The 22,015-nt window shown below is 45.3% G+C and overlaps 1 protein-coding gene across 1 annotated transcript in view; it reads left to right on the top strand.

Annotated features, from left to right (window-relative positions):
• TIAM1 (TIAM Rac1 associated GEF 1) overlaps positions 1-22,015 on the top strand; it is a 248,546-nt gene that overhangs the window by 123,201 nt on the left and 103,330 nt on the right. The window contains exon 3 of the mRNA XM_045002300.1: positions 17,871-18,049. The gene's annotated coding sequence lies outside the window, so the exon portion shown is untranslated. The remainder of the gene's footprint in view (positions 1-17,870; positions 18,050-22,015) is intronic.

The following is a 22,015-nucleotide window of genomic DNA, read 5'->3' as shown; positions in this document are numbered from 1 at the left end:
GTCTCCCTCCACTGGCTCTGCTGGGCCGCCTCGGCTCTGGAGCTGGCCATCAGTTCAGAGAACATCTCGTCCCGAGTCTTTTTCTTTCGCCGCCTAATCTGCGCCAGCCTCTGTGAGGGGGATGCCGGGGCAGTTCGGGAAAGAGCCGCAGCTGTGTGATGGGAAAAAGGAAGTGATTTCCTTCCAAAGATACATGTTTGCGAACACTGAACACAGTCTGCTCAGTTTCTGTGAACAAGACCATACAGGGCACCTAATCTCATGTGCTCTCAGGACAAGTTCGAATTTTCGGCATTCGCTTTCATTGCCTGGGGTCTTGCACTGGAGATCGGACAAGCGGGGCAGGACAGCAGAATCCGTGTAGCAGCCAGGCCTGGTAAGCCGGAAACTTTAGGCTGCTTAACAGTTAATGGATAGCAGGGCCCTCCTGCTGCAGGCAATCTGGAAAGCATAAAGTCTGACCCTGTTCCAGCCCCTCGCGGCTGTCCCCGGGAAAGATCCCTGTATGCTTTTCCTCTGCAGCCTACAACACGTGGCTGTTAAACGACGGTCATTGTTATGCAAAGGAAAAGTCAAGCATTCACAATAGTAACATTAAAGTAATTCCCCTAATTAGATGCAGCAGTCGCCGAGCGAGATCACCCTGAGGCGGGTCTCCAGGACAAACAGAGAGCGAATGCTGCGTGAATCCCTGCACAGACCAGGGCCCTATGCTGCCATGCTGGTCGAGGCGATGCTACCATTATACCTCCTGATGGCCTGGCGCGGAAGAGTGTGCTTCCACGGAGCACCCAACAAGGCACCTCTCCCCAGGAACCTCCTAAGGAGGCTTTTCGAGTACCTCTCAGAGAGCTTCGTTGAACTGTCCCAAGAGGATTTTTGTTCTATACCTATATGCATTGACCTTCTTTTTATATAGTTTTTATTCCTGTTTTGTTAAGAAATAAATGTTTACATGTTTATAGCACTTACCGACTGATCCTTCCCCTGATTCGGAGTCCGGGTTAACGGCCGGGGAGGGTTGGTAGGGGATCTCTGTGAGGGGGATGAAGAGATCCTGGCTGTCGGGGAAAGCAGTATTGTAACCGCTGTCGCCTGCCTCGTCCTCCACAAACCCTTCCTCATCTTCCCCATCAGCGAACATCGCCGAGAAACTGCCCCTCGACACTATCCCATCCTCAGAGTCCACGGTCACTGGTGGGGCAGTGGTGGCAGACCCACCGAGAATGGCATGCAGTGCCTCGTAGAAGCGGCATGTCTGGGGCTGGGCTCCGGAGCGTCCGTTTGCCGCTTTGATTTTTTGGTAGCCTTGTCTCAGGTCCTTGATTTTCACGCGGCACTGCGTTGCATCCCGGCTGTATCCTCTGAGTGCCATGGCTTTGGAGACCTTCTCGTAGGTCTTTGCATTCCGTTTTTTGGAGCGCAGCTCCGAAAGCACAGACTCATCGCCCCACACAGCGATCAGATCCAGGACTTCCCGGTCAGTCCATGCTGGGGCCCTCTTTCTACTCTGAGATTGCATGGACTCCTCTGCTGGAGAGCTCTGCATCGCTGCCAGTGCTGCTGAGCTCGCCACGACGTCCACACAGGAAATGAGATTCAAACTGGCCAGACAGGAAAAGGAATTCAAATTTTCCCGGGGCTTTTCCTGTATGGCTGATCAGAACATCCGAGCTCGGACTGCTGTCCAGAGCGTCAACACAGTGGTGCACTGTGGGATAGCTACCGGAGCTAGTAAGTTCGATTTGCATCCACACCTAGCCTAATTTGACATAGCCATGTCGAATTTAGCGCTACTCCCCTCGTCGGGGTGGAGTACCGAATTCGAACTAAAGAGCCCTCTAGGTCGAATTAAATGGCTTCCTGGTGTGGACGGGTGCACGGTTAATTCGAATTAACGCTGCTAAATTCGAATTAAAGTCCTAGTGTGGACCAGGCCTAAGAAAAGGATTCTTGACACACAGATTCAGGTAGAACAGATTTTGCTGGTGACCTTATTGAAAAAAGAACTGCATCATAGCTGACGCTATGCATTTCTCCATTAACTAACTGGTTCTGTATTCAGTCAAACAGAACCTATAATGGTGTCTGTAATAGCACCATCTGCTGACTTCCCAGTAATGTTTCACGCCCTTCTATTTGAAGATAAAGAGAACCTATCACACCAGATCTTGCAATATGGAAATCTGAGTGGCGCAAAGGAGCCGGAATGTGGCCATAACTGTAATTGTAGTATGCCGTAATTATCATTCTCCCCTCCCACCCTCGCAGGAAGGAACGGTCTCTGTTGGTGTAAAGCTGCACCAGCTGCCTCCTCGCTCCAGCATAGAGGATGTGTGAGGGACAGGGAGAGTCATGCTTCGGCAGGATGGTTCACTGGTCTGCTTAGCCAATTCTCAGCTGGTGGGTCTCTTAGGGACCATTCACAGCTGAAATAATTGAGAGCAGCCCTAGGCCTTTTTGACTAATACTGTGGCAAGGGCTGGGGCGAGAGAATCACAATTACAGAATCAGGGAGCCATAACCAGTTCCCTAATGGTCTCTGTCTCCCTTGCATTAGCGGATCTCAGTGCTAGTGAGAATCTAGCCCATCAAGTTTATTGTTACTAGATTTTTGAAATTTGCTATAACCCAATATTTGAAAACATTGCTACCACAGCCCACATTACTCACATAGGAATTCCTTAATAAATATGGATAATTTATTACCAACACATGGTTTTACATCGCCAGTCAGGGCAGCACATTAATAGTTAGTGTCTTTCAAATTCTCTGTGGATTCTGGCTATAAAATGTTATGTGTGGCCAGGGGTAAAGTCCTCCTGTTGAACAAAACTGTCGTCTGGCCTGGGGATAGAACTTACTGTGTCAGAACCAGAATCAGTCAAGCTGAGGTAAACTTGAGATAAGAACAAATTTCTCCAGCTATGTCCCAATGTTCCTCTGCTGTCAGTGTGTGCAAGATAGGATCTTGGTGTGAGTAGTTTGGCTTTGACGATGCCAGGTGGTTGCTGACCATCAGGGTTGTGAATGTATGCTCTTTCTCCTACCTGTAGAAAAAGGTAGAGGGATTGTGTTGTTGTAATATCTGGACTGGTGAATGTGTTCTTCTTTGACTGGTGTGTTGATATCGGGTCAAACCAGCAATATTCGGTCCTTCGCTTGATCTATTCTGCTCCGACGTGCCCCGAATGAATTATATTTATTATTCCAAATTTCAGTTATTATGGAACGTCATGCCTTTCACTTTCACAGATGGGCTCCTATTCATTCCTCACAGAATGTCCAGAACTCTTTTGCTTTATAGAGACACAAACATTTTTATTTTGGCTACTCAGCAAAGAATTTCCAACACTGTAGACAACTAGCAAACTGTTGCAACCCTGATTGCTGTCATTTTCTTGTCCAATACAGGTAAACTGGATATGACAATGTGAATGTATGCCTCAAATGTCTCCTCCATATTGTCATGCCCTGTCAGAAATAATCTGCTTAAGATACTAGTGACTGGCATATCCCTTCTAGGTTTGTGTTTAATCACAGTCATATTTTCTGCTGGTGCAATTTCATTCACAGCTTCAGTGGTGCTGCTACAAGAGGTTTTTTATGATGGCATCCAAAGGCTTGTGGTTAGATACCATTGTAACTTTTTGTCCTGTGCACATTGATGGAGATGCTCCCTGTGAGACAACATTGCCTGTATCTCTCTTTCAGTCTGTGCAGTTTCTTTCTGTGGATGTGAGAGACTTCGATGTAGAAAACTCTGACTTCCCTTCTTGCGGGGACACAGCCCCAGATCCTCACCTGAACATTTCTTATGTGTGACTGTACTGCTTCCAAAAAAACAATGAGGAGTCTGATGGCACCTTAAAGACTAACAGATTTATTTGGGCATAAGCTTTCATGGGTAAAAAACCCACTTCTCCCCACTACTTCCACGGCCCCCATACCTGAGCACCTCACAATCTTCACTGTATTTTTACAACACCCCCACACAATAGAGAGGTGCTGTTATGCCCAGTTTACAGATGGCAAACTAAGGCACAGAGAGACTAAATGATTTGGCCAAGGATACACACGTAGTCTGTAATGGAGCAGGGAATTGAACCCAGGTTTCCAGCCAGTGACCTATCCACTGGACCATTCTTCCTCTCATAGCTGGGCAGTGTACATGCACTAGGGTGACCAGATGTTCCTGGTTTATAAGGACAGTCCTGATATTTGGGCCTTTTTCTTCTATAAGCACCTATTACCTCCCACCCCCTGTCCCGATTTTTCACACTTGCTGTCTGGTCACCCTAACCTGCACTGGCAATTAGTTGCTTTATTTTGGTGAAGGCAGAATCTTACTGGGAATCAGATTGAAACTCAGAATCTTTCTTTGAGAGGTCCCCAAACACCCCCAAAACTTCTGCAAAGTGTGGAATAAACTTAAAAGTAAATCACCACCCTTGATACTTTGCTTAGCTCAACACGACTCTTCAGTGGCCTCATTTCAGTAACTGCTGCTACTTTAGCACTTTGTGTCTTAAGTAAATAGCTTTTATATAGCTGAGCAAATGCAACCAAAATACTGAAGTTGTTCTGATCATGCATTTGCTTGGATTTAACTTGACTCCTTTTTCTTTAGATCTCTCAAATGCCACATGTGCGGCTTCTTATCCCTCCATAGTATTCAAATTTTGGTACCTAAAATGAGGCATCTAAACCCATAGTTAGACACCTCATTAAGTGGCCTGATTTCTAAAGGTGCTGGGCATCCATAGCTCTCGTTCCAGTATGAGATATGAGTACCCAGCCCTTCCTGTAAATCAAGCCACTTATTTGGGTGCCTAACTATGGATTTACAGGTAATACTTTTGATACCCAACGTTGACAATATTGGCCTTAATTATTTTCTGTGTCTTTTAAATCTTATGTCCTCCATTTATTTGTGTAGTTGTACAATGGCTTCCCATTCACATAAGGAAAATGTTTCAACTATTAATATTAGTTTCTAAAATAGTGTACTGTCGAATCTACCTCTGTGCTCCATTTTTTACTCTGTGTTCTGTATCTCTCTTACTGTGAGTAGTACTGTCGCAGCCTAAGCTTCATTAGGTACTGGACATTTGTGTATTTATCACTTAAGTAGCTATTCTCTTTCTATTTGACATTTAAAAAAAAAAGTCTTTCATGTGACTACTTTGGCTGTTGTCTGATATGTTTGGCACACTGCTGTACTGATATGTATCAGCTGTTCTCTGTTCACTTGGCACCAGAGAAAAGTATGTTTCAAGTTAATTTTAATAATAATACATAACTTTAAGGTAAATGAAGTACAGCCAACTCTTATTTTACCTGCACTTTGAGGTATTTTTTTTGTTTTTGTTTTGAGAAATCCAATTGACTATCTATAAACATGTAGACGGGCCAATAGCTACCCTAACTACACCAGAGATGGCAGAACAGGTCCTGCCACTCTTTCTCATTTCCTGCAGCGCCTCCTGTGGCTTAACATTGGTCTCTGCTTCCAAGGGCAGATTATGAAAGCCCCCACTTCCCTGGAAGAGGCACACAAGCTCCTTTTAACCTGCACAAGGGCTCCTGGGAATTCCATTCAGTTTCCCATGTTTTATTTATGGCTTACAATTTGAAATTAGGTTTCAGAGTAGCAACAGTGTTAGTCTGTATCTGCAAAAAGAACAGGAGTACTTGTGGCACTTTAGAGACTAACAAATGTATTTGAGCATAAGCTTTCATGGGCTACAGCCCACTTCATCGGATGCATAGAGTGGAACATATAGTAACAAGATATATTGTGGCAAAGTCCCGTCTCAGTCTCCCCAGCCTCTGCTGTTTTTAGCTCTGGAGAGACCGGCTAGGGTAATGCAGTCCCCCTTAGGACTCAGGGGAAGTCTGTTCCCTGTCTTCTCACCAGTCTTAATTAGAGTATTTTTACCCTGCCTTGTAGGAGAGTGTCCTGCCGCTCTGCCTGGGGAGGCTTGCTGCTTCAACACTCCTGGTAGCCAGGCTCCTTCTCTCTCTGCTTTCCCCCCGCTTCCTTCCTCCCAGGAAGGGGTTTAAAAAGGTCTCAGGCAGCTCCAAGTTGGAACCAGCTGATCCTAATTACCCTCAGGTAGCTCCCCTCAGCTGATTCTAATTTGCTACCTTGGTAACCCTTTCTCAGCTGAACCTGCTTGACCTGTAGTTGCCTCTCAGTTGATAAGGAGGAGGGCCTTTTAACCCTCTGGGACTGACTCCTCCCCCCCCCTCTGGCAACTGTCTGTCCTGAGTTTATCACACATCCCCCCCCCCTGCTCAACACTACAGGGTTGGGCTACTTGGGTCGGCAAAACAGTGTACCCTTGAAAGGCCATCCGCGTTGCCATGCTTGATTCCAGACCTATGTTGTACTCTGAAGTGGAAGGGTTGTAGCGACAGGAACCACCTGGTCACTCTCGCATTTTTCTCTTTGTTTTGGTGCATCCACTTCAGGGGAGCATGGTCCGTGACAAGGGTAAACTTCCGTCCGAGTAGGTAATAGCGAAGGCTTTCAATGGCCCACTTTACGGCCAGGCATTCCTTTTCAACTACGGCATATTTCCGTTCCCTGGGCAGGAGTTTCCTACTGAGGAACAGGACGGGGTGTTCTTCCGCTCCAACCAGTTGTGAAAGGACCGCTCCCAACCCAACTTCTGAGGCATCCGTTTGCAAGATAAACTCCTTCTCCCAGTCTGGAGCTACCAGCACTGGGTCAGTGCAGAGCGCGGTCCGCAGGTCTGCAAATGCCTCTTCAGCCGCGCTAGACCATTTCACTATATCTGGGCCACGGGCTTTCGTTAGGTCAGTTAGCGGGCATGCCCTGGTGGCGAAGTGGGGGATGAACCGCCTGTAGTACCCCACTAGCCCCAGGAATGCTCTGACCTGTTTCTTCCGGACAGGTCGGGGCCAATTCTGTATTGCCTCTAACTTGTTGAGTTGGGGCTTTACCACACCTCTCCCCACTATATATCCAAGGTATTTGGCTTCTGCTAGCCCAATTGCGCATTTGGAGGGATTTGCAGTCAGCCCTGCCTTCCTCAAGGTGTCTAGGACTGCTTCCACCTTCCCCAAGTGCGTCTCCCAATCCGGACTATGTATAATGACGTCATCAAGATAGGCGGCCGCATACCTGCCATGTGGGCGTAACAGTTTGTCCATGAGTCGTTGGAAGGTGGCAGGAGCCCCATGTAAACCGAACGGGAGGACAGTGTATTGATACAGTCCCTCTGGAGTTGAAAAGGCCGTCTTCTCTTTGTCGGCCCTGGCCAAGGGAATTTGCCAATAACCCTTAGTCAGGTCAAGGGTGGACAAAAATCGTGCTTTCCCGAGTCGGTCAATTAGCTCATCTATCCGGGGTATAGGGTACGCATCAAATTGGGACACCTCATTCAGTTTCCGGAAGTCATTGCAAAACCTCATACTGCCATCCGGCTTAGGTACTAGGACCACTGGGCTTGACCATTGGCTATGAGACTCTTCAATGACCCCTAACTTCAACATTTTCCTGACTTCTGACTTGATCTCTTCTCTTTTCGCCTCCGGGATCCGGTATGGCTTTACATTCACCTTCACTCCAGGCTCCGTGCGGATGTGATGGTGAACCTCAATAGTCCTGCCTGGCTTTTCCGAGAACACGTCCTGGTTGCGTTCAATCATGTGGATCACCTCCACTCGTTGGTCAGAGGTCAGTTCTGGGGATATTCCCACTTGGCCAGGCAGGTTGCTCTCGGGAGGGGGTGACCCTATAGTGACCACATGCGCTTCTCTGTCTTGCCAAGGTTTCAACAGGTTCACATGATAGATTTGTTCCAGCTTCCGGCGTCCGGGCTGTCGGACTTTGTAATCGACCTCTCCAACGGCTTCTATTACCTCGTATGGCCCCTGCCATCTGGCCAGGAGCTTGCTCTCTGCTGTGGGTACGAGTACCATCACCCGATCTCCCACCTGGAATTTTCGGGTCATCGCCTGGCGATTGTAATATGTTTGTTGGGCCCCTTGTGCTCTCTCCATGTGTTCCCGCACTATGGGAGTGACTTGGGCTATCCTGTCTTTCATCTGCAACACATGCTCGATGACGTTTCTCCCTGGGTTCGGCTGTTCTTCCCAACTTTCTTTGGCAATGTCCAGTATGCCACGGGGGTGGCGACCATATAACAGTTCGAACGGGGAAAACCCAGTCGAAGTCTGAGGCACCTCCCTGATCGCAAACATTAGGTACGGTAGCAGGGTGTCCCAGTTCCTCCCATCCCGGCTCACCACCTTTCGTATCATGCTCTTCAACGTCCTATTAAAACGCTCGACGAGGCCATCAGTCTGCGGATGATAGACTGATGTCCTTAGGGTCCTTATGTGGAGCATTGCACATAGATCTTTCATTAATTTAGACACAAAGGGAGTTCCTTGATCTGTCAGGATCTCTTTGGGTATTCCCACTCTAGCGAAAATTTGGATTAATTCTTTAGCTATGGTCTTGGACGTAGTGTTCCGTAGGGGAATGGCCTCGGGGTATCGGGTGGCGTAATCTAGCACCACCAGTATGTGCTGATGGCCCCGGGCTGATCTTTCTAACGGCCCTACTAGGTCCATAGCTATCCGCTCAAAGGGGACTTCAATAATCGGGAGAGGTACCAAAGGTGCCCTTAAGCGGGGTCGGGGCCCGTGTAACTGGCATTCTGGACAGGAGGCACAATATCGTCGGACCGCTGCATATATTCCAGGCCAAAAAAACCTCTGTAGAATTCGGTCTAGGGTTTTATCTACCCCTAGATGTCCCCCGAACAAATGGCTGTGAGCTAGCTCCATCACGCCCCTCTGATGTTTCTGTGGTACTAGGAGCTGTTCCACGACTTGCTCTTGGATACGGACAACACGGTACAGCAGATCCTTCTTGATCATATAATACGGCCTTGGGCCCTTGGCTCTCCCTTCCACAGGGACCCCATTCACCTCCACTACTTCTTTGTGAATGTTCTGGTATACTGGATCATTGGCCTGATCCTGTCCAAAATTCTCTAGTGAAGTTCCAAGTTGCCCAAACTCAGAGGGTTCTATCTCCCCCTCCCCTTCAAGGGAGGTCCCTGGGGAACTGGGCCCGGCTACTGGCTCCCCAACCTCCTGCCTAGTCCCCTCGTCCGTTGGGCCAACTCTCTCCCCTACGAGTATAGGCTTCTGATTCTGGGCCAAGATGCTCGTTCCCCTCCTCTTATCTGCCCTCCTTTCTCGCCGAGTCTTCCTGGTTTTCCCAGGGGGCGAGAATAAGTCCTGGGCAAATTCTTGGAAGGCTGGGGGGTTGCTAACTATTGAGGCCACCCCATTGCTCTCTGGGGTGTTACCTTCTTCTGACTCCTCTCCAGGAAGTAGTCTGCCAAACCCTGGGAAGTCTCGCCCTATGAGGACTGGGTAGGGAGTTTCGGGACCACCCCCGCCATCACCTTAGTGGGATTTCCTTGGACCTCTATTTTCACTCGGATGGTCGGATAGTAATTTACATCCCCATGGACACAGGATATCCCTGTGCGCTTGGCCCGGGATAGTTGATCATACCCGACCAGCTTTCCCGAGACCAGCGTGACTGCACTTCCTGAGTCTACTAACGCGGTGGTCTTTATACCATTCATTTTAACTTGCCTAGTATATCTATGAGGGACCGTCGCTACTCCTACTAGGCTTATCAGGTCACATGACTCTTCTAGATTTCCCAGGTCGCATTGCATGGGCTCCTCTAGGTTTGGGCATTGGGCAGCTATATGCCCTATCTCTCCACATGCATAGCATCGGTACCCTCCTCGGGGCAGCCCCTTAATTTTTGGGCTGTGGGGCCTTACCCCCCGAGTCTCTCTCTCCCAGTCCCCAGGTCCCTCTGAGTACTTTGGCCGCTCTTTGTCCTCCTTCTTCCCTGCCATAGTTCGGCCTGGAGCGATGGCAACTCGGGCCCTTGGTACGTAGCCTTGCCTCCTATCCTGGCGCCTCCCTTCCCCAGTGGTCCGAGAGAGTTCCTGTGCTGCTAGACGTCTCTCTACAAGGGCAACTAGCTCATCATAGGAGGAGGGATCATTTTGACTGACCCATCCTCGTATGTCCGGCGGTAGCCCTCTCATGTACCTGTCCACAACTATGGTTTCCACGACTTCCTCCGGCCGGCGGGTCTCGGGGCACAGCCACCTCCGGGCCAGATGGATCAGGTCAAACAGCTGGGACCTCGGGGCTTTGTTGGCTCGGTATTTCCACTCATGGAACCTCTGCGCCCTTATAGCTGTCGTCACGCCCGACCTTGCCAGGATCTCCGCCTTTAGCTGGGAGTAATCGGAAGCTGCTTCTGTTGCCATATCAAAATACGCTTTCTGTGCCTCCCCACACAGAAAAGGTGCCAGGATACTGGCCCACTGGTCTTGGGGCCAGGCCTCCCGCTGGGCCGTCCTCTCAAACGCAAGGAGATACGCCTCCACGTCATCATCCACTGTCATCTTCTGTAAGTAGCGGCTGGCGTGCAGGGGCCGAGTCCCATGGGGCCCATGCGTTAGGGTGGTCAGGGCCTTTAGCTGGTTCACAACCTCATGCAAGGTGGCTCGATCCTGAGCCGCCTGGCTCATCAGGAGTTGATTTGTCTCCTGCTGCATTCGTACCGCCTCCTGCTGGGCAGCCATCTGCACCCTGGTAGCTTCTTGCTGGGCCGCAGTGGCCTGCACCAATGCCTTCACTACATCTTCCATATTTTTTTTTTTTGGGGTGCTTTTACCCTGCCCTGAGACGGTTTGCCGCAAAGTCTCACTCAAATCCCACCCCTGACACCACGTGTGGCAAAGTCCCGTCTCAGTCTCCCCAGCCTCTGCTGTTTTTAGCTCTGGAGAGACCGGCTAGGGTAATGCAGTCCCCCTTAGGACTCAGGGGAAGTCTGTTCCCTGTCTTCTCACCAGTCTTAATTAGAGTATTTTTACCCTGCCTTGTAGGAGAGTGTCCTGCCGCTCTGCCTGGGGAGGCTTGCTGCTTCAACACTCCTGGTAGCCAGGCTCCTTCTCTCTCTGCTTTCCCCCCGCTTCCTTCCTCCCAGGAAGGGGTTTAAAAAGGTCTCAGGCAGCTCCAAGTTGGAACCAGCTGATCCTAATTACCCTCAGGTAGCTCCCCTCAGCTGATTCTAATTTGCTACCTTGGTAACCCTTTCTCAGCTGAACCTGCTTGACCTGTAGTTGCCTCTCAGTTGATAAGGAGGAGGGCCTTTTAACCCTCTGGGACTGACTCCTCCCCCCCCCTCTGGCAACTGTCTGTCCTGAGTTTATCACAATATATACATACAGAGAACATGAAAAGGTGGAAGTAGCCCTACCAACTGTAAGAGGCTAATTAATTAAGATGAATTATTATCAGCAGGAGAAAAAAAACTTTTGTAGTGATAATCAAGATGGCACATTTTAGGCAGTTGACAAAAAGGTGTGAGGATACTTAACATGGGGAAATAGATTCAATACGTGTAATGACCCAGCCACTCCCTGTCTCTATTCAAACCCAAGTTAATGGTATCCAGTTTGCATATTAATTCAAGCTCAGCAGTTTCTCGTTGGAGTCTGTTTCTGAAGCTTTTCTGTTGCAAAATTTAAGTCTGTTACTGAGTGACCAGAGAGGTTGTAGGGTTCTCCTACTGGTTTTTGAATGTTATGGCACATGATGGCATATATCACATTGGTAGATGTGCAGGTGAACGAGCCCCTGATGGCGTGGCTGATGTGATTAGGTCCTAAGATGGTGTCATTTGAATAAATATGTGGACAGAGTTGGCATCGGGCTTTGTTGCAAGGATAGGTTCCTGGGTTAGTGTTTTTGTTGTGTGGTGTGTGGTTGCTGGTGAGTATTTGCTTCAGGTTAGGGAGCTGTCTGTAAGCAAGGACTGGCCTGTCTCCCAAGGTCTGTGAGAATGAGGGATCATCTTTCAGGATAGGTTGTAGATCTTTGATGATGCGCTGGAGAGGTTTTAGCTGGGGCTGAAGGTGACGGCTAATGGCGTTCTGTTATTTTCTTTGTTGGGCCTGTCCTTTTCTTAGGTTGCCCTGCTTCTCTTCTAATGCATAAGTCCCTGCTGATTTGCCCTCTGGGAGGGAGGGAGATTTTCCCACCATTAATAATGCGAGGAGGAGGAAGGGAGAGAAACTGAAAATACATAAAGATACTTTTGAAAACAATGTTACCCAGATACCACAGTACAAAAATAACAGAGCACTGAAAAGGTAGCTTTTCCCTTCACTGGCTACTTGTTCTCCTCCTGCATAGATTCACCACCATGCCCCTATGGAACCTTGTTAACACCATTTTTCTGGTTTTGTTGACTTTAACTGTGATTCAAGGATGTTAGCTGTCAGTTATTATTGAGATTGCAGGTCTCCTGAGAGGGCTCATTTTTGTTTCTATTTATAGATTTGTGTAGGAGTGTTGTTCGAGCTGGAGGAATAATTTATTTGACTAGTTTAACTTCATTTTCTGTTAGTGATTTCTTCATGAACTGACCGTGATTTTCTTCAAATGGAGTCATTATTCAACATTTATTTTCCAAATAGCTCCCATGGAAAATGTTGAGTCTTGTGGCTTGCTAGTGAGCAGTTTGTATCAAATGTTTGAAATTCCAGCTCTGTTGGTCAGTTTTGATTAGATATGTATCACACTTCTCTTCTCTGGCCGGATGAGCATATTCCTTCAAGTCAGGTGCTAATCGGCTAAAAGTTAAAACATCACTTTCAATGAATATTTGCCAATATTGGTTTAAAATTCACTGTTTCCACAACCAGCAGGCTGGTTTGCTGCAATATTTACCAAAACAAAACACAGACGGGGCATAAACACCTCAAACTGAATTTATTTAAAAATCAGCTAGACCATGCAGTGCCTTGCTGCCGAGCTTGGAGCCTCGGTCCTGTGCATTGACTTAAAGTCACCACTCACGTTAGTGAGCTCTTTGCATGGTAATGAAGGGACATGGCCTCTAGTTAAAATTAAAGGGTCTAAATCTCCACTCCATTACATTGGCTTTGCACCAGAATTACATTGTCATAAAACCAGGGCCGCCCGGGGCGGGGCAAGAGGGGCAATTTGCTCCGAGCCCCACAGGGGCCCCCACGAGAGTTTTTCGGGGCCCCTGGAGCGGGGTCCCTCACTCGCTCTGGGGGGCCCGGAAAACTCTTGCGGGGCCGGGCGCAGGAGCTTCTTCGCTCCCAGTCTTCGCCGGCGGGGGGTCCTTCCGCTCCGGGGCGGAACGACCCCCCGCTGGCGAATTACCTCCGAAGACGGAGCGGGACCCGCCGCCGAAGTTCAGCTCGGTCTTCGACGGTAATTCGGCGGCGGGGGGCCCTTCCCTTCCGGGACCCGCTGCCGAAGTGCCCCGAAGACCCGCGGCGGGAGCCCCCCGCTGCCGAATTACCGCCGAAGACCGGGCTGCGCTTCGGCGGCGGGTCCTGCTTTGGCGGTAATTCGGCGGCGGGGGGTCCCCGCCGCGGGTCTTCGGGGCACTTCGGCGGCGGGTCCCGGAACGGAAGGGCCCCTGCCGCCGAAGACCCTGGGCCCCCGGAATCCTCTGGGCGGCCCTGCATAAAACTGGTGTGGTGGTATGGAGAATGCAGCCCAAAGTTACTTATTGATATTTAATATTTTCTATTTGAAATGGCTATGTGGTGTCCTCCATCGATCTGTATAAACTGTGGAAGTTTATAATAGAATTAGTGTGGGCTTCATGGAGTGGGATAATGGGTTGGGCTAATTATTAGTTTGTCTCACATCTGTAGATGTACTTTTGAAATGTTACTACTTTCTAAAAATGTCTTTGTATTATAAAATAAGGAAGTGAAAATATAATTTAAAAATGTTTATAATTCTCATAGCCATCTTTGAATGACAAGAAGTAATGGCGGCAAAGAGTCCTGTGGCACCTTATAGACTAACAGACGTATTGGAGCATGAGCTTTCGTGGGTGAATACCCACTTCGTCGGATGCATAGTAATGGGAGTAATTCTGCAGCAAGGGAGATTTAGGTTGGATATTAGGAAAAACTTTCTAACTATAACTATAACTTTCTAACAATATAAGCTCTGGAATAGGCTTCCCAGGGAGGTGGTGGAGTCCCCATCATTGGAAGCTTTACACCATCCCTAATGGGGCTCTCTATGGTTCACATAATATTTGCATGTTGTTATTATTTATTATTATGTAATCCCATATTTCAAAGTTCTGCACTTCTGTTGACAGTTCATGAGCCCTTTCATTCTCTTATCCCTGTATTGGTTCTTTGGTACCAACAGGAAGCAATGTTATTTTTGTTAGTAAGTCAGCAGATGTAACCCTGGGTACATGTAGCTAGCAAATGTGATGAATAAATTGCTGCTATTTTTATATAGTCACCTTTCTGACTATAACCTCATTTTTAGGGACCTTGCATCCAAAGACACTGGGTTGATGGTTGCAGTGTCAGTGGCCTAATTTTTAGTGCACACAACTTAAGTGGGAATTTTGGGTGCTCATCCTCTTAGAAATCACGTGGCCTGATTTTTCAGGATACTTTTTCATAGTCATTAAATTAATACAAGTTAATTTGGCCCGAATACCGCAAAGAACATTGGGGCTACACTCATGAGTAAAAGTTATGTACATGTTTGCATGTTTCCAGGAACCAGGTCTGAGACTGCAAATTTAGGGTCTTTTTTAAACAAGTAGTTTGAAAAACTACATTTCAGATTCATTTTGTTTTGTTTTAACTTTCCCTGTAGTTGTTTATGACCGAAACATCAGCATTGAACATGGTCACTGACAAGTGTGTACTTTTGGGTCAGTAAAAGCACGTCCATACCATACGCATCAGTGTGTTATGTCATGCCCATGAATAGGCCATCAACACCCTGCTTGGTTCCACGCTCCACTAACGCTGTAGCGTCCAGCAGAGCACTGAGCGAATGTGCTCCACGGGGGGACGCTGCCCTATAGAGGGAATGAAATCACCAGTACTGAGGGCTAGTCTGCACTAGAAGTGCTACAGCAATATAGCTGCACCCTGTAGCGCGGCTGATGGAGAGAGCTCTCACGTCGGCATGCTAAAGCCAGCTCCACAAGAGGCGGTAGCTGTGTCGGCGGGAGAGCACTGTCCACAGCAGCGCTTCAGTCACTATAAGTTATATTGCTCAGGGAGGTGGCTTATTCTCATCCCTGAGCGATGTAAGTTATACCAACATAACTTGTAATGTAGACAAGCCCCAAGTTTCTGTTCAGAACCCAGCTGCTCCCTCTCATGAGTGTGTGTGCCCCATTCCTTTCGCCTATGGGGAATCATGTCCCTTCTGTGCCACTCCTCCTGGGGAAAGAGCAGACCCCATTATTCCCGTGAAGACCTTTCTGCCAGAAGTCAAAATCTGCACCTGGCTTGGGAATGTTGAAGAACTTCTGCTCTTGCAGAAAACCAAAGGGTGAGATGAAACAATAAACTGGTGGTTGGGGTGTTTTCTAAGGTGTATTAGAAGCAAAGTTAAGTATTAAACTGATTTAAAAAAAAAAATGGATTTTTGCATTTGCAAGAGTTCCTTTGAATTAGTAATAATAACTAACAGGAGCTGACTCTGCTGGAAAAGAATCATGAGATAATGATACATCCTCAAGGAAGCGTGTGTGCACATGCATATTGATATGATGTGGATAGATATAAAGATAGATATAGAGAGAGACAGGGAGAGTAATCCAATTCCCCAAGTGTAAACACCCACTTGGATTTTTTCACCTTTGAAAAAACAACTCTTTTCCTTTAAATGTTTTAGTACTGAGATACTAAAAGAGAATTATTTGGTTAGGAGCAAAGACTTCATATGAAACAGTCAACATTATTATTATTACTATTATTTTAATTCTCCTAAAAGTGACCAGGGTTCTGACCTTTTTTTTTTGCCTAATTTCAGTTTGGAGCAGATTATTTCAGATGAATAACCAACTCTTCAAAAATCAACTTGAGAGTGAAAAAGCTGATAGTGCACTACAGTTTAGTTTTCTTTAAAAATAACTTATCTGTGGCAAATATAGATACAGCAGGGAAAAAAATCCAAAGATAAAACTTTTTTTTTTCCTTAAAAAGTAAAGCATGTTAAACATACGATTATTTCCTATGTATGAGACGCAGGTGGAAGAACACTTGCCTGTAGGACCTTGTTTTCCATCAAGAGTCTAACCTTGTAAATTATTGTCAGCTGGCATGATAATGAGTCCATTTCAATATAAATGAGCTTCATTTTATTAATTTCTGCCTGCTTCTGAGCAACACATGAACATCTTTTCAGCTCTCAACCAGCAGCCTGGGGGAGTGGGGAGTACGAGGGAGACATAAAGGAGAAGGAAGAAAATTAGAATTTTTTTAATTTAAAAAAGGAGTTGGTAACTCTCACTTCCTTTTGAGAATCCATCCAAGCGAGGATAAAAATTTACTACCAAGTTGCTCTAACAACATGAAGGGCATCACTGACCTATTCTGAATTCATTGTTCTTGTAATCTTTTGAAAACATGTAAAACCCATGTAATAACTCTGTTTTCAATGCTTCTTGATGATCCGCTTCTTTCATTTGCCTCTTCGCCTTGCAACTTGGCTGCATAAAGGAAATTTAATGACTTCAGGGCTTGATCCTGCAAAGCACTGAGTACCCAAAACTCCCACGGAGTTTACAGTACTCAGCATCTCACAGGATTGGACCATAAGGGTACATCTACTGCAGCTGGGAATGAGCTTTCCCACATGGGAAGATGGACTCGTGCTGGCAGGGCTCGAGCTAGTGCACTAAAAACAGCAGTATGGATGTTACGGCTCGAACAACAACTCCGGCTCTCAAGCCCCACCTAACCCCATGCTTCTGAGCTTGGGTAGCTAGCCTGAGTCTCCACTGGAGCTGCAATGTCCACACTGCTATTTTTAGCATGCTAACGCGAGTCTGTCTGCCTAAGCGGGGAGGCTTGCTCACAGCTGCCGTGTAGACATACGCTAGTGTCTAATGAACACGTGGGAATGAACTTTTAAGTGGCATCAGGCCAAGGCACAGTCTAGGAGTTTGATCCTGCGTGCGTGCGTGCACATACACACGTGAATAATCCTGAAGTTACTTTTGTGTGTGTGTGTAAGTGAGTGCAGCATCATTTCCTAGTCTGTTCCTTTAATGTGCATAGTTTACCTCCACAATATACTCTGTGTGTGTAAATTTTCTGTAATCTCTGACTCCTTTCTAAAATTGTTCATTATACCAGGGCTTGTATTGCTGTCCATTTTAGTAAATTGTACAGATTGAACTATTGTTTGTGTTTAAAAAAAAAAAAAAAAGAAGTCAGGACCTCTTCCTTAACCTAATTGTAAGCCATCTTCAAGCAGAAAGAAATACAAAATAGCCATGCACAGAATTCTGAGGGGAGTGTTGAGTATCTTTTATGAGGGACCCTGTTTAATTGCTTTTCTCTCTTGCACCCCCTCAAAAACCAACCAACCAAAACTAGAAAACCCAATACCAATGTAATTTTTCTGACCTGTCACTGAGACCCTCCAGTCCTGTATCATTCTGTTTGCCCTCAGCAGTCTCTTGTCAATTTCTATAAGATTCTTTATTATAAAAAGTGGTAAGAAAATGAATGGAGTTCATACCCTCGGTTTGGCTTCATAAAGTGTTAGACTGAGGTTTTCAGTGATTCTGATATTGTCAGATTTTATATATATATAATTTAAATAGAGAATTTAAGCACTGTATTATATAATGTTTCTTAGGTAAGTGTGAAAATAGGACTTGGCAGAAAATGTCCTCCTTTCTAACCATTTTTGCTAATCCTTTGCCTATTTCTTTTTTCCTCCCTCTCTCTCACCAGGTTTTTGGCATATATTCATAGACTCTGACGGGACAATAATGGAGGCGCTGAGTGGCAGGTGCTGACAGATTCTGTGGTTCCAGTAACTGTTCATTTTGATATCATTTGCAATTCTATACATCTAAATGCCACAGTTCTCTTGGGGAAAGTTGCATTGGCTACCAATATTGCCTTGTAAGGTACGTGTGTGTCTATGTATTTTCTTTAGGAGTTTGCTGTGTATTGTTTGTGGGAGGGGAAAATTTGGAGGAAACTGCATGTTGTTTATAGTTACACCCATTTTGCAATGCAAGAGCATTAGAATTTCTATCAAGCAGCTACTGATGACATCCTTTCCTCCCTCTCCCTCCTTGCCTCCCACTTCATCACCCTGCTTTTGAGTTGCTTGCAGGGCCTTTTTGGAGTACATCCCATGCTTTAACATATTTAAAGTGGATTATAAAAAGAAATGTCTGGCTAAAAAGCTCTTAATTCAAAACAATGAAATATTCCATTGCAGTTTTTGAGAAACTCAAAGGTATAAGATTACTCTGAAACTTCAATCTCTTTTGGGGAAAAAAAACCTTTTAATTGCCATAAAATGTGTGTATTCCTTTTTAGTTACTCTTGTAAATTGTTCTCATTCTATATGGTTTTTGTGAGTTGAGTAAAAATCTTTGTTGTTGGTTTGCAGAATTTAGTAAAAGTTCATTTCTGTAGAATAAGTTCTTGCTGTTGATTTTATCATTGTTCTGGTTCTCACAGCCTCCAGACTCAAACTCCAGGAGAAAAATAGAGATTTGTTACCAAGACCTCCCACCAGAATCTAATTTTAAATTTGCAATCTGTTGTCTTGTGAGGTGCTTCAAATATAACTTGGAAGTTAATAAATTTCATCCTTTCCTCTGCAATCTAAAGTTCAGTTTGTCAAAAACTTGCAAGCTATTAAGTTAGGTTTATTTTCTGTAATTGCTATCATGAATATTTTATTGGAGAAAAGGAAGAAGAGGAGAGAGAGGAAAAATAATGTACTGAGAAAAAATGAAATTTGAAATGGGACTTCAGCCAGTATCATCTAGAAAATCCTCTTTCTACATAGCAATATTTTATTTTAAACTAATTCAAGGAGAACTCAACAATTCTGTAACAGTTTTATTTCTCCATCTAAATCAGTTAGTTTACAGGGAGCATTGTTCTCCCAGAGGTTTATTGTAGAATGTATACTTTTTCCTTACTGATATTCTGTTTGTGCCATCAGTCTTAAGCTTTATTTTTCCAAACTAATAACATTTTTTTAAAATTGTTACTTGTGACATGTTCTGTATTCCTCAATCTTTTGTTAGCTTTGGAAGATAAATTCAGAACAGATTTTTCACATGTTGCATCCCCTTACTCTGCTTTACAGCCCTTTTTAAACAAAACATTGAGGCAAGTCACCACTGATTTATGTGGCATCCTATTGCTACCTTGTACAGTGCTCAAATAGGCATCTTTTGATTCATAAGAACATAACATAAGAACATAAGAACATAAGAAAGGCCGTACCGGGTCAGACCAAAGGTCCATCTAGCCCAGTATCTGTCTACCGACAGTGGCCAATGCCAGGTGCCCCTGAGGGAGTGAACCTAACAGGCAATGATCAAGTGATCTCTCTCCTGCCATCCATCTCCATCCTCTGACGAACAGAGGCTAGGGATACCATTCTTACCCATCCTGGCTAATAGCCATTTATGGACTTAGCCACCATGAATTTATCCAGTCCCCTTTTAAACATTGTTATAGTCCTAGCCTTCACAACCTCCTCAGGTAAGGAGTTCCACAAGTTGACTGTGCGCTGCGTGAAGAAGAACTTCCTTTTATTTGTTTTAAACCTGCTGCCTATTAATTTCATTTGGTGACCCCTAGTTCTTGTATTATGGGAATAAGTAAATAACTTTTCCTTATCCACTTTCTCAACATCACTCATGATTTTATATACCTCTATCATGTCCCCCCTTAGTCTTCTCTTTTCCAAACTGAAGAGTCCTAGCCTCTTTAATCTTGCCTCATATGGGACCCTCTCTAAACCCCTAATCATTTTAGTTGCTCTTTTCTGAACCTTTTCTAGTGCTAGAATATCTTTTTTGAGGTGAGGAGACCACATCTGTACACAGTATTCGAGATGTGGGCGTACCATGGATTTATATAAGGGCAATAATATATTCTCAGTCTTATTCTCTATCCCCTTTTTAATGATTCCTAACATCCTGTTTGCTTTTTTGACCGCCTCTGCACACTGCGTGGACATCTTTAGAGAACTATCCACGATAACTCCAAGATCTTTTTCCTGACTTGTTGTAGCTAAATTAGCCCCCATCATGTTGTATGTATAGTTGGGGTTATTTTTTCCAATGTGCATTACTTTACATTTATCCACATTAAATTTCATTTGCCATTTTGTTGCCCAATCACTTAGTTTTGTGAGATCTTTTTGAAGTTCTTCACAATCTGCTTTGGTCTTAACTATCTTGAGTAGTTTAGTATCATCTGCAAACTTTGCCACCTCACTGTTTACCCCTTTCTCCAGATCATTTATGAATAAATTGAATAGGATTGGTCCTAGGACTGACCCTTGGGGAACACCACTAGTTACCCCTTTCCATTCTGAGAATTTACCATTAATTCCTACCCTTTGTTCCCTGTCCTTTAACCAGTTCTCAATCCATGAAAGGACCTTTCCTTTTATCCCATGACAGCTTAATTTACGTAAGAGCCTTTGGTGAGGGACCTTGTCAAAGGCTTTCTGGAAATCTAAGTACACTATGTCCACCGGATCCCCCTTGCCCACATGTTTGTTGACCCCTTCAAAGAATTCTAATAGATTAGTAAGACACAATTTCCCTTTACAGAAACCATGTTGACTATTGCTCAAGAGTTTGTTTTTCTATGTGTCTGACAATTTTATTCTTTACTATTGTTTCAACTAATTTGCCCGGTACCGACGTTAGACTTACCGGTCTGTAATTGCCAGGATCACCCCTAGAGCCCTTTTTAAATATTGGCGTTACATTAGCTAACTTCCAGTCATTGGGTACCGAAGCCGATTTAAAGGACAGGTTACAAACCTTAGTTAATAGTTCCGCAACTTCACATTTGAGTTCTTTCAGAACTCTTGGGTGAATGCCATCTTGTCCCGGTGACTTGTTAATGTTGAGTTTATCAATTAATTCCAAAACCTCCTCTAGTGACACTTCAATCTGTGACAGTTCCTCAGATTTGTCACATACAAAAGCCAGCTCAGGTTTGGGAATCTCCTTAACATCCTCAGCCGTGAAGACTGAAGCAAAGAATCCATTTAGTTTCTCCGCAATGACTTTATCATCTTTAAGCGCTCCTTTTGAATTTTGATCATCAAGGGGCCCCACTGGTTGTTTAGCAGGCTTCCTGCTTCTGATGTACTTAAAAAACATTTTGTTATTACCTTTGGAGTTTTTGGCTAGCCGTTCTTCAAACTCCTCTTTGGCTTTTCTTATTACACTCTTGCACTTAAGTTGGCAGTGTTTGTGCTCCTTTCTATTTGCCTCACTAGGATTTGACTTCCACTTTTTAAAGGAAGTCTTTTTATCTCTCACTGCTTCTTTTACATGGTTGTTAAGCCACGGTGGCTCTTTTTTAGTTCTTTTACTGTTTTTCTTAATTTGGGGTATACATTGAAGTTGGGCCTCTATTATGGTGTCTTTAAAAAGGGCCCACGCAACTTGCAGGGATTTCACTTTAGTCACTGTACCTTTTAACTTTTGTCTAACTAACCCCCTCATTTTTGTATAGTTCCCCCTTTTGAAATTAAAGGCCACAGTGTTGGGCAGTTGAGATGTTCTTCCCACCACAGGGATGTTGAATGCTATTGTATTATGGTCACTATTTCCAAGCGGTCCTGCTATAGTTACCTCTTGGACCAGCTCCTGCGCTCCACTCAGGATTAAATCTAGAGTCGCCTCTCCCCTTGTGGGTTCCCGTACCAGCTGCTCCATGAAGCAGTCATTTAAAGTATCGAGAAATTTTATCTCTGCATTTCGTCCTGAAGTGAAATGTTCCCAGTCAATATGGGGATAATTGAAATCCCCCACTATTATTGGGTTCTTAATTTTGATAGCCTCTCTAATTTCCCTTAGCATTTCATCATCACT

Source organism: Mauremys mutica, chromosome 1, assembly GCF_020497125.1.
Source record: "Mauremys mutica isolate MM-2020 ecotype Southern chromosome 1, ASM2049712v1, whole genome shotgun sequence".
Taxonomy (NCBI): domain Eukaryota; kingdom Metazoa; phylum Chordata; order Testudines; family Geoemydidae; genus Mauremys; species Mauremys mutica.
Note: the sequence above shows the minus strand (reverse complement) of the source record. Positions and strands in the feature narration are given on the sequence as shown.